The sequence below is a fragment of the Mixophyes fleayi genome, chromosome 12 (genome assembly GCF_038048845.1).
Source record: "Mixophyes fleayi isolate aMixFle1 chromosome 12, aMixFle1.hap1, whole genome shotgun sequence".
NCBI classification, from domain to species: Eukaryota; Metazoa; Chordata; class Amphibia; order Anura; family Limnodynastidae; genus Mixophyes; species Mixophyes fleayi.
The window spans coordinates 66,613,147-66,630,789 of NC_134413.1; positions in this window are offsets into that span (position 1 = coordinate 66,613,147).

Below are 17,643 nucleotides of genomic sequence, written 5' to 3' on the forward strand. Positions count from 1 at the left end.
CACGCTTAAAGATATCCTGCCCAATGCTAAGTAGCACTAGGTCCCTGCTGGCACCCGTCCCTGATGGGTAAGAGGGTAAAAGTATTAATATAATTCCCATTCTTGTAGCACTAGCAGGAAAAACAGCACTTGTTTTTAGATTTAAAAAAATAATAATAATTGTGCCCCATTAGTGTAAAACTGTACCCCCTTAATATACATATATAATTGTGCCCCCTTATTAGTAGAAATATATAACTGTGCAGCCTAATTAATAGAAACATATAGCTGTGGCCCTTTAATTATAGAAATATATGCGTGGCCTTTTATTAATCAAAATATATAATTATGTTAATCCCATTATTATTTATAATAGTATTGAGGCCATAATATTTTCCGTAGTGACCATACTTAATACTTACTTGGAATTGTCTTGCCTTGATCCAGCGTAATACATATGGCAAAAAAACACCCAAAAACCCTTGTGCTAGTTCTCCCGAGGAGCTCCTGGCATGAAATGAGTTAATGTCCGTTAAGCCTAATACACCTGCAGCCAATCAGGAGCCTTCTCTCATTTCAGTAATAGGAAGACACAGGCGCTGGGTTATGTCCGTTAAGCTTAATACACCTGCAGCCAATCAGGAGCCTTCTCTCATCTCAGTAATAGGAAGACACAGGCGCTGGGTTATCGGTAATCAGGTAATAAAAAGGGTCCGAGCCATGGAGACTCCTGCATGGAAGGTGTCATCTTTCTGGCTCTGGAGCCTTAAAGACCTCCCGATTTCACTCCGATCAGCCTCAACATAAAAATAGTTGCGTTCCCACTTATTTCATCCCTCGTCAGCCCCAACATTAAATTAATAACATTCACATTTAATAAACCAATATATTCTTCCCCCAACCAGCCCCAACATTAAGTAAATAGTATTCCGTCACATTTAATAGATTATTATTACTAATAAACACATCACTGCCATTTTGAATATAGTACTTATAGTATAGTACTTATTTTTTTTTATAAGTAATTTATAATTATTGAATTGATGTGCTATATATTTATGTACTCCAAAGAAACCCCCTTTCTCTCCAACCTCCAGCCCCCTCTCCCCTTTGTTCTCTCCAGCGGCCCCTCTCCCCTCTGTTTTTTACAGCCCCCTCTCTCCTTCCATCCGGGGTTTTCACCGCTCTGTCCCCCCCCCCTCTGTTTTTTACAGTCCCCTCTACCCTTCATTTTTTACAGCTCCACTCTGTGATCCCAGCTCTGCTAGAGGTATGATCTCCACCATTTATAACTGACTGATCGAGATGACATTTGACTCTCAAGGCCATCATGAGTAAGAATGGGAACGGGACTTGGGTCCTCCTCCGGATGAGTTATGCTGGGAAGAAGTTAAGGAAGAGGCATACAAATTGTATTACAGGTGGTATTACACCTCAGATAGACTCTCCAAAATGTTTCCTACATCCACTCCGAGCTGCTGGTGGAACTGTGGTCATAGAGGTACGCTCCTCCGCATCTGGTGGAACTGTGGTCATAGAGGAATGCTCCTCCGCATCTGGTGGAACTGTGGTCATAGACGTACGCTCCTCCGCATCTGGTGGAACTGTGGTCATAGAGGTACGCTCCTCCGCATCTGGTGGAACTGTGGTCATAGAGGTACGCTCCTCCGCATCTGGTGGATCTGTGGTCATAGAGGTATGCTCCTCCGCATCTGGTGGAACTGTGGTCATAGAGGTACGCTCCTCCGCATCTGGTGGATCTGTGGTCATAGAGGTACGCTCCTCCGCATCTGGTGGATCTGTGGTCATAGGGGTACGCTCCTCCGCATCTGGTGGATCTGTGGTCATAGAGGTATGCTCCTCCGCATCTGGTGGATTTGTGGTCATAGAGGTATGCTCCTCCGCATCTAATGGAACTGTGGTCATAGAGGTACGCTCCTCCGCATCTGGTGGAACTGTGGTCATAGAGGTATGCTCCTCCGCATCTGGTGGATTTGTGGTCATAGAGGTATGCTCCTCCGCATCTAATGGAACTGTGGTCATAGAGATACGCTCCTCCGCATCTGGTGGAACTGTGGTCATAGAGGTACGCTCCTCCGCATCTGGTGGATCTGTGGTCATAGAGGTACGCTCCTCCGCATCTGGTGGATCTGTGGTCATAGAGGTACGCTCCTCCGCATCTGGTGGAACTGTTCTCGCATAGTTCCGTTCTGGAACCCGGTCCTTCCCATTCTTAATTCTGTCTCTAAATGACCTCTCTAATTGATTTCCCGTATTCTTGCAGCTGTCAAATCCTTAATTGCTAACCATTGGAAAAGTCCTGACCCTCCCACACTGTTGGCCCTTAAAATGTCTGGCATATCGCTAGCATGGAGAATATGATCTATTATCTCCATGACAAACAGCACAAATTTGACCTTGTCTGGGCCCTTGGTACCTCCCCCTGCCATGTCTCCCACTCTGTGAGTCCTCACACTGATCCTACGTTTTGGGCATCATATCTCTTGATATTGACATTTTGGCCAAAATAACGTGAATTCCCGCGCATCGTGTCATTGAGGCTCATATCCTGCCCGGATGCGGCAAAATTTCCTGCTCTCCCGGGAGTGTGGAAGACCTACACGGAATTTGGGAGTCTCCCGGACATTTCGGGAGAGTAGGCAAGTATGCTCTCTATATGCATACCTCCCAAGTGTCCATTCCAGCGGGACAGTCACGATTTCAGTAGAGTGCCCCGCTGTCCCGCTCGACTTATAATTTGTCCCGGTATCCGAGTGCATGCTCCGATACCGGGAGGAAGTGGGAAAGGATATGTCCAAAAACCACTACTGCGCATGCGCGAATTGTGCGTAAGCAGGAGGTTCACAGGCGGTGATTAGGCTTGATGGGGGCGTGGCTTATTTGTCCCTCTTTCGAGACTACAAATGTTGGGAGGTATACGTGTTACTGATTGCATGTTTTCCTTTGCCTAAAGTTGGATTGTGTTCATAGCACGTACCTATCCATCCTCCCCACCTGTTTACCCCCCCCCCCTCTGATCCACTTCCACCCTATATATCATTCCAGAAAAAAATGATTTGTATATCTGAACTGTTTCTTTTATTGTAATTGCTTCTTCCTGTTTCCAGTGTTTAAAAAAAAAAATGACAACTTGTAAATACCCCAGTCAGGGGCAAACGCAGGATTTGAAGAGAGGGGTTTCCATGCCACACCACCAGTGGGCGTGGCCAGCATGCATGGGGGCGTGGATATAATTTTAGACAGTGCTTGGCTGCTCTCCAACTCTTCCTATCCCCATCATTTACATGGGAAATGCTACGTGCACTACTGTTAGGGGCACACAGCTCTCCCTTTTCGAGTAGAGCCGTGTGAAGCAGGACATACCTCCCAACTGTCCCTACAATCAGGACAAAGTCCTGACTGGGTGTGTCAGAACAGTTGACAGACTGTCCTGCTCTCTCCTACCTGTTCTTGCAGCTTGCAATACTTGTTGGGGAGAGATGGCTATGAACATTGCAGGCAGAAACGATCTGCACACAATCTGCAAAGTGGCTGGTCCTGGGGCAGGGTCTAACCACCTCACGCATACAGCACCCCAGGCTGTGAGGGGGGTTTCCAGGCACTAGGAAACCCCACCTCGGTTTGCCTATGCCAGTGGGGTACCCTGACTCATTCAGGCTTCAGATTATCTATGTATTATTTTCTCCCGGTAGCATACCACAGGTTACTTAGACCACAAGATTTTGGCTGAAAAGACAACGCACTCTGAGATACAGGCATCTGAAGATATCTGTGAAACGCCACTGCCATCTTCTGGTCAGTTAAGCAAATAGCAGCTAACCACACCTAACACAGCAATCTCCGAGACATAACTGAATGGGTTGGGTACGTTATTCCGACGAATGTATTAGCAACAACGAGTATATAGACAAAAAAATTCTATGACAGTAACAGCGACATTGATTGAATGCAGACTTACATTAAAACAGACAGAGGATATTTCCGACGCCACTGCCATCCAGACTGCTAAAAAGTGCAAACAAACTGCTGACTTCACTTTTACATCAGAAAACAGAGCGATGTGGAGATTGCTGATTTTAAATGGCAGGAGCAGGCGTCTAACCCTAATCCTAAACCTAATCCATACTTGCCAACTCTCCCGGAATGTCCGGGAGACTCCCGTATTCCGGGTAGGTCTCCTGGGAGTGTATGGCAGTCTCCCGCATCTGCCCACTTCGAATTAGGTCCAAAATGCTGCGATTCTCCGGGAACTGAGGCATTTGGCCCCGCCCCCGCTGTAAAATGGCGGTTCCAAGATGATGCGATCTTTGGGTCCCCACGTCCACCTCCCAGACGCCAACTAGAAGAAGTTGGCAAGTGTGACCTAATCCTAAACTTAACGCTTAGATTTTTTTTGTCTATATACTCATTGCAAATTCAGTACCACCGAACTGAATTTGGATACCAAAATCACAACACACAATCGGACATTTCACATGGTTTAAATAGGCATATGCTGCTGCAAGTGATTTAGGATAAAAAGGGGAAATAGCACTCCAAACTCCAGGAGAAAATATGCCGAAAACCGTTGGAGATAAAGAGAATGCAAAGTAAACTAGATGATCTCAGAAACATTGGCCGGAGAAATAATCTAATAGTCAGGGGCATTACTGAAGATGTTCAACCTGCAGGGATAATTGATGGTTTAACTAAGATATTCAATAAAGTGCTTTAAGATGACCCAGACAATCAATCCTATTCAATAGAGCACTAGAACCAAGAGGATCTCGGTCTGAAGCCCCAAGGGACATTATTTGCAGGCTCCATCACATGTAAAAGAACATTTTGCTCTGCTGAACATTCAAGGGATTGATTTCAAGAGATGTCTTGTAGTCACCAGGAAAATCTGCAACCACATTTTGACTTTCATGTTTATGCCCCAAATCAGGGTCATCCATTGCAAAAATCCTTAAACACCCAGAGGACCTTCAGCAAGGAATTACTATAGAAGCAGGGACTTCAGTTGGACTCCGGGGGGTATATTTACTAAACTGCGAGTTTGAAAAAGTGGAGATGTTGCCTATAGCAACCAATCAGATTGTCTAGCTGTCATTTTGTAGAATGTACTAAATGAATGAGAACTAGAATCTGATTGGTTGCTATAGGCAACATCTCCACTTTTTCAAACCCGCAGTTTAGTAAATATACCCCCAAGTCCGTCTCAGAGATTATGATAAAAAGCATTTGGATGCAGAAAGGCACTATACAAGCACAAGTACCGAGATCTTATACTGCACAGACAGAGCGAGGAACTGAAGTTGGAAGGAATCGGAAAGATTTAAGACCTCAACCGGGTCATCAAGAAGACAACATGTCTGAATATTCCTCAACTGATATGGATACTAGTGTTAAGAACAGCAAACAGACTGTCTCCCAGGAAAGGTCTGATATGGTTGATGAAACAGAGACTGTGTATAAGAGACCTAAAAGAGGCATTTGCAAACCTGAGAGACTCATTGAAACTTGCTAGTTACCAAGCTATATACATTTATCTTTAACATAAGCACTATATACCTCAGTGCCATAACACAATTATATATATATATATATAGCTTAAAATAATAATAATTGTGTTATAGCACTGAAGTATATAGGGCTTATTTCAAAGAATAAAGGATGTGATGTTATTGCAGAGTTCATGTGTGCATAGTATTTGCTGACACTCCCTTACTAGATAAATAAGCCTGAGTCTTTGCTGACAGTCCCAGGAGCAGGGGGGTGGCTGGGAGATAGGGCGTGGTTTTAATAGAATGTGGCAGTTCTGTAATGGCTGAACAAAGACAGCTCATAGTTCTATCCATGCTCCAGAGTTCTTTAATCCAAAAGAAGCACAAGCAAAACAGTGATTAATATCTGTAAAGAGATACTGGTAGAAGAAGTGCCAGCTGGCCTGGATTCTACACATAACTAAGAGTCCGAATTCTATATATATAAAATCTCTTTTAAGGCGCTTCAATAAAGTGGCAGAGGCTCATTTTATTAAGAAAGAAACCAAAACCAGTATTCAGAGTAATATCATCAATGGCTTTTTTTCAGCCCACATAATAACCATTTAGAATAGCAAAATAGGGACCAAATAAGCCCACCCCTGATCTACCCAAGCACCTTCTCTTTTGAGGTCCACAAATTGGGACTTTCCTGCCTGGATGTATAGATCTGTCAGAACACAGGGCTGGTGGCATTCACTAGGAAGTGGGCAGGATGCGGGAGAATGGCCTGGTTTCCCATGGTTCCGGGAGACCTACCCGAATTTTGGGAGAATGGGCAATTATGGCTTTGATCACAGGGATGACAGATTATCGTGTGCCTGCACCAATGTCTAGTGTTACTCTGATATCTATTATTACCCTTAGGCACTAATCCCTGTATACTCCAGTGTCTTATAGTATGGGAAGGGATCTGTTTTACGCTCATGTTTTATTTCAATATAATACATTATGGTGAAATATGAGGAGAAGAGGTGATCTATAGCCCCAATATTGTAGAGGGATGAGGAATATGGCCCGGACATGTGATATAATGTGAGTTATTTGTGTATATCTGATGCTTAGCACAGCATGGGATGGCTCTCAGGTCTGCATGACTGTGACCAGCTAATTGTCTGTATATCTCCGAGCTGTGTAGAATAAGAGACCAGCGTCTCTGGATCTGTGTAACATAAACTAATGTGAGATATAACATATCTGATGTGTGGCCGACATTACATCAGTATTAATTCTTAAACTCTGATAATACATAGAAGGTGTAACTAGGATTTATTTTATATAAACCTGAACAGATGTGAAATTCTATCTACAATATATGTGACATAATGTCACACTATATAACCCCACACTGTACAGCTAATGTGCATGTGTCTAGCATAGGGGACTTATTCCAGCTTCTAGTGTGTCCCCATTGTACCAGTTAGTGTACATGTATCTCTGCAGAACACAATCACTGCACCAGCCCCTGATAGATACTGACAGGCTGCACATGACCTGTAGTAATCTGGGGCTTACTGGAATATCTACACAGGAGTCTTCTAGTTGTCATCAACACCCAAAATATAAATGACAAAAACACTCCGATATATTTTTTTTTTAAAAAAGAGTTTTTTAAACATTTTTGGCCTGATTCATTAAGAAAAGTAAAGCAAAAAAATTAGAATGTTTTCTCCGGGACAAACCATGTTACAATGCAAAGGGTACAAATTAGTTTATTATTTTGCACATAAGTTAAATACTGACTATCTGAGTTAAATGGGATACTAGTTTATATAGTTTCACATCTGGGAAACAGCTTTTTTTGGGTTTTTTCCGGACAAATATTCATAAGAAGTGACGAATACCCCTAGATATTTAATTTTGTGCTTTTACCATTTGAGATTACAACGTGATTGGACACTTTCCTCCCTGTAACAGTATGACCTCAGCCTTTGAAAAGTTGATTTTATATCCTGAGAGGATTCCATGTTTGTCCATTAGTTGGTATATGGCTGGTAAAGAGGTCTGAGGCTGGGTAAGGTATAGGAGAAAATCATCTGCAAACAATGAGGTCTTAAATTTCTAGTCTCCCACCACCATACCATAATATGAATCTGGGTTCCTAAGTATGGAAGCTAGGAGTTCTATTACCATGGTGACAACAGGCAGCCTTGTCTTGTCCCATCAAAGATTGGTATCGTGTCAGAAAGGATCCATTTATTAAAACTTTAGCGGCAGGAGTGGTATATAGGAAAGAGATTCCCTTGACGAATTCCGCTGAGATCCTGTAATCTTTTAGTGGTTGCAATATAAATATGCAGGAAATTTTATCAAATCCCTTTTTGGCATCAAAGAATAGAATTAGCGCCGGAGATTTCCTTTTCTTTATACGCCCCAAGACAAACCCCTCTTGGTCATAATGAATCAATTCTGGAAGGATTCCTTTGAAACAATTGGCAAGGATCTTTATAGCTAGCACACTCATACGGGTCCTTCCTTTTTTTTATGTATCACCACACAGCTGGACCTCCCCAAAAAATGCTATATATTCTAATCTTTTCTATTTTTCAATACATTTATATTTTGGAAGGGTCATTCAGTGAAATCTTTATATAAACAAGGCTATTCGTGAGGGTCAGCACGCAGCTGGACCCCCCCAAAGAACACTATATAGTCTAATCTTTTCTGTTTCACAATACTTTTATATTTTGGAAGGGTCATTCAGTGAAATCTATATTTAAGGAAGGCTGTTTGTAAGGGTCAGCACGCAGCTGCCAAATTTAAATTGGTTACCCTGAGGTTATTTATTTATTCAGTTACAGTTATAGTAAGTTTGAATATGCAAAGGAGGTTTGGGTGCAATAAAAGGGAGATATCAACACTATTCAGTTTATTATTTTTTCAATTGAACCAGAGAAAGCAAATGCAATGAAATCCTTAATTAAGACAGCTCACTGCAGACTTTGGCCAACATTGGTGAAAATCGGAACCGTTGTGAAGGAATCATTAGAAAATAGACTGTAAATGACTGTAAATGAATGTTAATCCTATAAATAGTAATATAGGAGCAAAAAACAGCTCAAAATGACATTATTTTACCTATTTTTCACAGTTTCTCTCGGAGTTGGCGATCTTCCTCTAAAGTTTTGGCTGAATGTAATTTATTTTGATGCCAGAGTAGGATATGGAAGGGGACAGCCCATCTGTACTTTATTGCACAACAGGAGAAATTGTATAATAAAATGTTTCTGTTGCTAAAACCAGTATAAAAGATATTACAAATGTTCCAAAATAAACATGCAGTATATATGCACCATAAAATATAAATTGGTATATAACAGCACGCTAATAGATATCATATGGAACTTGTATCATCGGCATTACACATAAGCAAGTAACATCCAATGAATGATCCTTAGAATATTTTCCAGTAATAATCCAACAAAGCAATTTCTATGCCCTGCGGTATGCCTCAAATCATCAGATTGTTCCGTCTATCCTTATTTTCCTGGTCTTCCCGTTGTTCTTGGTTGCGAAGCATATTTTGTCTTAGGTGGTGGCGTTCCTCTTCTGTGGCCTGTTGAGGAGTGATTACTTCATTCATTTTAGATTCCAGCTGATCAGTTCTATTGCCAAGGTCAATGAGTTCAGTTTTGAGGGAATTAATTGCGGTGTGAATGTCGTGAACATAGAGAACTTACAGTAATACAGGTTAACCCATCACATAATTGTTGGGAATAAGGTCTAAATCATAACTGTAGCTTTTATTTGATATATCACCTGACTCAATTGATAAATTGAGCTACTATGGTGTAAAATACGAAGTCAAAAGGACTGTTGTATGTTTATTTGGTGGCTCTGCACATCCCGGTGTTAGAAGATAGCAGTGTCACCCGTGGCAGTTTTAAAGGCCCCTGGGGTGAGCTATATCCTGACACAAGTTAGTTTTTTGGACACCTGATTAGACTTTTTGGAGCCGTTCACAGCTTGACATCCTTGCAGTCAAAGGCAGCATTTGAAGGCTGCCTATACAGGTATATAGAAATATGAACTTCAAAGAAAATGTGCTCATATTTCATATTTTGGGAAATCTGTGTGCCACTCCATACTAAGGGGCAGAAATAACACCCGGGTCGTGAATTATACCCGAGAACAGCTATAATCACATGTCTTTGGGAAAGGGATGTCCCATTGTTATAATTCTATCATGTTTGGTATTCAAATGTGTGGGAGGTTATGACTGGTTTATTGAAGAGGGAGTTATGTCTCTGAGATATATTTGTGAAGAGTTATCAAAGGTCAAAACTTTTGGAATATTTGTGAGTAAACAAAAGTGACACCCAGGGAACATTCCTACCCCCCTATTCGCATCAACACAGCTCCTGTGAAGACCGTCCCATTTCATTTTGCTTAAAAAATCTGTGTTGTGGAGGGGCAATTCTCAGTTTCTGGGGGATCAATCTAATTGAAGGACTGTCCATCTTTTCTGCCTATGCCCAGCATACAGATTATTATACGTAAATTATGTTCTGTACTTTCATCCCATTTGTTTTTAGAACTGTTTGCAATTTTTTACTTGTATGTTAAATTTTTATCTAATTGTTTTATATTATCTGTAAGCATTATACCTTTTGTATATTAAATCTAACAATTTAATAGTTCTGTACTTATTGCTCTAAACAAATGCATTGCCTGTGTAGAAGAGAGGGATTGCTTGGCTGGGTTAACTCTTTAGATACCAGAGTGTGAAGGGTTAACTGTTTAGCTACCAGAGCACAGAGTGTGCGCAGTTGAATAATTAACTCATAGGTTTGCTACGGGCCTTATACATAGCCGGTGGCAGTTGCTGAGAGGTGTGGAAGTGGGTGTCTGTTGGGAAAGGGACCAGTAAATCTGCAGCCTTAGAGAAAGAGGTCAGTGTGAGATTTGGGTTGGAATCCTGTGTGTTCCCTTACAGTAAGCTTCCAAGTCACAAGTGCGCAGAGGGCGGTTTGTGACAGATAAAGGGGATCAGGAGCGGTTTCCTGACAAAATAGAGGTGATATATTGTATGACTGTTGGAATATATGATAAGATATTAAATCAGGGAGTAGCTAGAGAGGGGCTTAATCTTGGCAGTGAACTTCCGCTTGAACTGCTTGTACTAACCATCTTGTTTCCTTGATTGCATGAAGCAAGGATTGAGTAGGCACCAGGCCTCCAACATCCGCAAGAGAAATGCCTCCTAAAGTCTGTGGATGAGTCCATGTCAAATTGTGTCTCACATATGAGAACACGTCCTTACGGTACACGGCCTATGCTTGCATGATCCATTACATCTCTCCAGGCGTAATGAGACATAAATCAACAATACACAAAATAATATATCCGGAGATGTGTGTACATATTTTTGGTCCCTATGCGCAGTATGGAAATTAATATCTAATATATGTCCAACTCTAAATGAGGTCTTTATATGTGTTAGAATAAATACCACTATTCTTCTCTGCAGTGTAATCCTGCTTGGTGTATTGTTTGTTAGTCCAGGTTCTTCTGCCCGTCTGGTAGGGTTTTTGGAAGAAAATATATATATTTATAATGAGCTAATCCATTAATATGCACCAAACATTACATGTTTTTCTATTAAAAATACTTTCTGCTAATGTTGTAAAACAAATAAGTTGAGTTATCAGACTATTAACTATAGGCCATGTAATCCCCATATAATCAGTGCACATGTAGAGTCTTCAGAGGAAGTCACTGTAGTCACTATCCAGGATCCTGTTTCGTGGGCCCTATTCCAAGCAGGTGTTGTCTCATGGGGCTGGGGTAACACAATGGGACTGTGCAGGTGGACTAGGGAGACTGTGCAGTGTGGCTGTATAATGTACCTGGAACTGTGTAATATATATGCAATTGTGCAATGTGGTTGGGGCTGTGTAATGTGGCTCCAAATAAAGCCCTTATATGTGTATGAATAAATACCAGTATTTTTATTTATACCGGATTGGGATAATTTTTTGCCCGTCTGGTAGAGGTCTGAAAGAAAACATACATTTTTATTACATTTGCAGATTTTTTTTTCTACTAAAAATACTATCTGCAGTAAATAGTCCTTAATAATAATCTGTACTCATAAAGGAACTATGTCCTCTGGTGTCATGTACACAGAACATACCTATACAATCTAGATGATGACTTGTACAGCAGAGAATGTGACTTATGTATAACATACATACCGGTGTACATCTGGACTGTCGGATACAGCTGCCCCGGCACACAGGTCTTGTTGTGGCCTTTATGAGAGCGCTTCTTGTCTGAAATAGAAACACTTTGTACAGTAGGATTAATAAATATTTTCTCCATTAATTACCACTTTTAGTACCAGGGATTTGGGGAAACGTCGTCACTATCAGGGCCAGGACTACTTTCATCATTTTGATAAAATGCACAGTGTGGAAGTTCTTAGTGTTTACCATAATACCCTACATAAAACCAATAAGACACGGACACCAGATTAACGTTGGAATAAAATATTATTTAATAAATGACTAATATTAAAACTAAAGGGGCTGAAAGGCGGCCGAGAGCAGGGCAGTCAGCAAACACAAAACCAATAACGGTGGAAAGGTAAGACCATTGTACCACCAACCCAAGATCATAACTTATCTATTGGCCGATGCGAAATATCTGTCCAACGGCAAGACTACACCCCCCTTATAACTGCCAGTAAAATCTTAAACATACTGGCCCAGAGTCCCATTCACTGGACCCAACACACGTGATGACAACACAATCCAAAGGGGGAGTAGTGACCTATGACGAGATAACCCAAGCACCATATGCAAACTTACCGACTGCACTGCTCTCCCACCTAAAAGAAACCAAGTATATAAAACCCGATAATTGCCGGGTGGGCGGGAGGAATCTGGAAGCAGAGAGGGGGAAATGGTGGAGAACTTTCACCTATATAAAACCAGACCACCCCCCTCCTCTGCCTTATTGGTTAACAGATAGAAGCAGCCCATAGGCTAAACACCTAATCACTCACCCACGGGATTTTAACTGCGTTTAGGCTGATGGCCCCACTTCCCTAAACCTCAGCTTTTTGTGTACAGATTCTTTTTTGGCACACTAAGAGGCTGATTTATGGTTGGACATAATGTTGTGGCTCAAACGAAGGTGTAAACGAAGGTGTAAAACAAAACTTGCGAAATTGTAATTTTACATGTAATCATTTTCTTTCTGCTTTACTGAAAGGGGGGGATCATGGAAAGCCTGGTGCTGGGTGCCACTTTTGTAGGGATGCCCCATGCCCGTAGCCCCCTTCAGTGGTACCTATCCCCGGTTATAGCACCGATGCTGGTTACTTGTTTAGGGGGAGGAAACTAGTTTATTACACAGTAAAGATATAATCTGATGCTGAGGTTATCATTAGCCCGTATCTTTACACCAAGCATTCGGGGAATAGTTGGAGATACAGAGGAGACCAAGTTGCAGCCGCTAGTGCATGTTACTTTAAATTGTAAATATGGACACATTTTACTGAGCAAGTGCAGAGTGGCACAATGCTTTATTATTGATACAATGTATCAATGAACTACATTGTATTAATTAATGTATTTCATTGCAGGTAAACTCCATGTAAGGTTTGGCTGCAACTAACCAATCAGAGCGGCTTGCTCACGCTCTGACCAATTAGAGAAAAGCAGCTCTGTACTAGTTAGTAGTAGCAGGCTGTCATTCGTGCAAGGAACAGTATCCGTTATTTGTAGGGTTTATTTGTTTTTTTCTTATGGCTTAGAAGGTTTGGAGATAGAAGAGGCTTCTTATTCCACTTAAGGTTGACAGTATTCAAAAGCTCAAATGGTGGGTTCAGAAACCTTAGCGCGTTCCATCCCTTAGGGGCGGCTTTGGGGACTCCCCAAGGTTCCAGTGTCCCCCAATGTATAGATGAGAAAAATTTATTTTTGTACTTATGTTAAATACTTTTCCCAAATTCAGTTGGGGGACACTGGACGCCCACCCATGGTATACTCTGGTTTTGTTCCGTGTTGCACTTTAATGGTCTATGTTTCTGAAGACTAAGTCCTTTGGATTGTTTCGCTCCCGTTTATCTTTTACCGTTGCTCCTAATTTGGGGCTTAGTTAGAAAATAACTGACATAATATTGCTGGGGGATATAGAGCAGAGGAGCTGATACTTCACCAAGTTTTCCTTAAAGCGCCCAAGCTCCGCCCGCACCTCTATACCCTATGGTTCAAGCGACCCCCAATGGTCTTGGAGAAGAGGATTTAATGTGACTACAAAAATCCTGAGGTCTGGGCTAAAATTTACACCTCATGTGGCCCAAATATTTCTTACATTTACTCACATTTCTCTACCTAAGCAAATGTAATATTATTTCTCTGGATAGATGCGGTTTTCTATTCCTATCACTGATTAGTAAATATCTTTTTGATTAATGCAAATTATCTATTGGGGAAACAAGCAAAGTGTAAAAACTAAAGCTCTAATTTAGATATCAGATATTTGTACTTTACTGGAGATTCCATCTAATCCCAATTTTCTAAATATTTCCTAGATATTATTTTGATTATACTTAGGTATTATTTTACCTTTGACATTAGAGGATTTGGAGTCTTGCTCTATAGTTGTTTCCTTCTTACAGTCTACATTACTGTCACTCAGTGGTTCTAAGGTTTTCTCTGTAATGAAATCAGACATTTAGATCACCATCATCATACAATGTGCATTAGATACAGATTAAAAAGACAAAATGCTTATTACATGGGAACACATTGCCTGAGCAGCTACAGAGTGATGTCTGCAGTGAAACCTGGGAAAATTCTACAGTAAAAGGACACAAAGGTGCCTGTGGTGACCCCGAGTTGTACAGGTAGGTGCACACGGAGATACTATCACCTTATTCATCAGGATTCACAGGAAGGATTCTCAGCAGCTGGGTGTACTTGGCCAGAAAGGAGTCACATGAACGGACCTCTACTCTGATACCTACTTAGGGTAATTACACACCGTCGCTGCTTAGTCTGCAGGAGAATCACAAAAGTAATAGGACTGAGCCTGGGGTATCACTCCACTAGCTATGGATTACATATTATGATGTTATTTGCTTTATAAGACCATTTTGTGGTCAGGGCACAGAAGGCATCTGCCATAGGCTCATAGCATCCAGGGGGCCAACTTTAACAGACATCAGTGGCTTCTGTAATAGGATTAATCACTCCTTCAACACCGTTCAGCATGCCTAAGCAATAGGGTAACCTTGGCAGGGACCGGGGAAAAGCGGAGTGTGAGGAGCTTAGTAAAAAGAGTAACTCCCAGGCGCAAGTGTCAGAATGTAAATTGATTGTATGAAAATAAGAAAAAGTAAAACATTGAAAACTTGTTTTATTTATTCTAAATAGAATGCGTTAAAAATGTATAAACAACCAGTGCACTGGATTTGTTATATGCAGAGTAAATACATAGGTTTCACGTGTTATATATGACATATAAAAGTGTACATAATCCACAATAAGTGTTCCAAAATATTGTACATATATAGATAACGCTTGATTAGCCGGCACTAGTAGTCTGCGGCAGATTGGGCTGATAAGGTCAAACCTCAATAAGTTTGTTACACAGAGGGGTATACAAAGTCCACAATCGTTGAATGTCAACTATGATTAGTGCAAGTGCACTTGATGAAAACACAGTTTAACGTATCTGTTGGAAAATAAACAGTCCTCCAGATTGTGCCTGGAATAAACAGTCCTTCAAATTTTGCCAAAGATGCAGATTAAAACAATCCAAGGAAGGGGCTGTTAGGACTAACCTGTTGCTGGATGCTTGCCCGGAGAATCAGGGTCCAGAGGTTGGCGTCCCACGTGTTCTCCAAGTGATTGACCCGAAGTTTTGTCTGTTTAGAGAGGAAGGTCCTGTACGGCCGTACCTGAATCCTTACAGATGTGTACAGAGTCACTGGAAACTGATTCACTGATTCAAAACTCAGAATGAATGGGTGTTAGAGGTAAATCTCTCGGGTAAATTCCTTGCAATGTTCATTAATTGAATGATATTACATTATGTAAATACTCATAGGAAAATAGATGGATATGAGTTCGGATTGACATTTCTACTTCAGGGTGATACATATAGTGGAATAACACATTTAATGGAGAATAAAATCAGATAGAAATTTGGCCATGTTTTCATCTTAAAGGAAACAATTGATGCTAAAGTCTATGTTAAGACCTTGTGGTGACAAAGTTTTAAGGTTGTACATCCACCTTGTCTCAACCAGTGATATGCGTCTGGTAAAATCACCTCCCCGCCATTGTTTATTGACCTCACAGATCCCTAGGAAATGTAGTTTGGAGGGATCATGTTGGTGATGAGTTAGAAAATGCTCTGGAACACTATGGGTTGTGAGTTGGTTTCTTATGTTTCGCAGATGTTCAGCAACCCTAGTTGAAAGTCTTCTAATAGTTCTGCCCACGTACTGATATCCACATGGACATTGTAGAAGGTATATAACACCCACTGTGTCGCAGGTGAGTTTCTCCTTAATTTTAAAACTTTCCCCAGTAGTGTATGAATTGAAGGAGGTAATGGGTTTGGTGTCTCTAGTTCCACTAGTTTTACAAGCTATGCATTGATTGCAGTAGTAAAACCCTGGTGTATTCTCATTAAGCCATGTAGTGCCTTTGTTTGAGCTTTGATTTGGTGGGATGGTGCTTTGGACCAAGTTATTTTTTAAATTAACTGCTCGTTTGTACACAAAGTTCGGCCTCAAAGGAAGGATTTTTTTGAACTTCTTGTGGTCCCTGTTGTATCTTGAAATAAAGGGAAGGACCACTGTATTCTGGTCAGGGTCCTTCACTTGGTGTTGTTTTTGTTTAAGAAGAAGGTCCCTATCCGTTTCCCTAAGGTCTGAATAGGCACCTTCTATGTCTTTGTTTTCATGTTGTTTTTCCAAGAACCTATTTTTAAGAATGTCAGCATAATAGGCAAGGTCAGAGCAATTCCGTCTAAGACGCGTAAACTTGGCCTTTGGTATGTTCTTCAGCCAGTTCTTATGATGGTTCTGGTGGTGGGTATGAAAAAATTGCAAACAATTTTTTAAAATGGGTCTTTGTTGCAAGATGTTAATTTTCTATAAAAGTCTCCAGATCTAAGAATTGAACCCTCTGATTGCTAATCTCACTGGTGAAATGAAGGTTGAGATTATTTCTATTGATGTGTTGGACAAACGAGGACAGTCGGTCCTCACTGCCAGCCCATATGTAAAACACAGCGTCAATGTAGCGATGCCATTTGACAATGTTATCACCATATGGGTTGTTGTTCCATATAGTGTTATCTTCCCAGTGGGCCACAAACAGGTTTGCGGAACTGGGCGCGAATTTCGCGCCCATAACAGTTCCGCGAACCTGCCTGTAGTAGCTCCCACTGGACCAGAAGTAGTTGTGATTTAATACAAAGTCGATACTGTCGACAAGTAAATCAATTTGCTCTGTTGGGAGTGAGGATGATTGTTACAAAATTGGTCTAATGTACTTGCACCCATTTTGATGATCAATAATCGTGTACAGGGAAACTACATCACAAGTCATTAGATAGAACCTGGTTCCCATTTGATATCCTTGATAATGTCTAATAGGTGGCCCGTATCGCTTAAGTAACTTTTCTGTTCGGTTACTAAGGGTTGTAGGAACCATTCTATGTATTGGGAAAGATTGGTGGTTAATGAGCCAATCCCAGATACTATTGGTCTACCTGGTGGGTTGGTTGTTGATTTATGAATCTTTGGAATGTGATAAATTACAGGCAGTCTGGGATGTTTTGTCAATAGGAAATTATATTCCTTCTTATTCAATATACCCTGTATATACGCTCGGTTTAGAAGTTGTTCTAAATCATGGAGGTACATAACAGTTGGATCATTCTTTAGTAATTCATATGTAGTCTTATCTGTCAACTGCCTCTCAAGTTCAGCTAAATAATCCCCCTTATTGAGGATAGCTATTCCCCCACCTTTATCAGCGGATTTTACAATAATATCTGGGTTTTCCCCCAGTTGTTTAATAGCCAACCTGTCCAGTCAGCTTGTGTTGTCTTGTTGATATTTGTCTTTAATGGTCAGGTTTTCAAGATC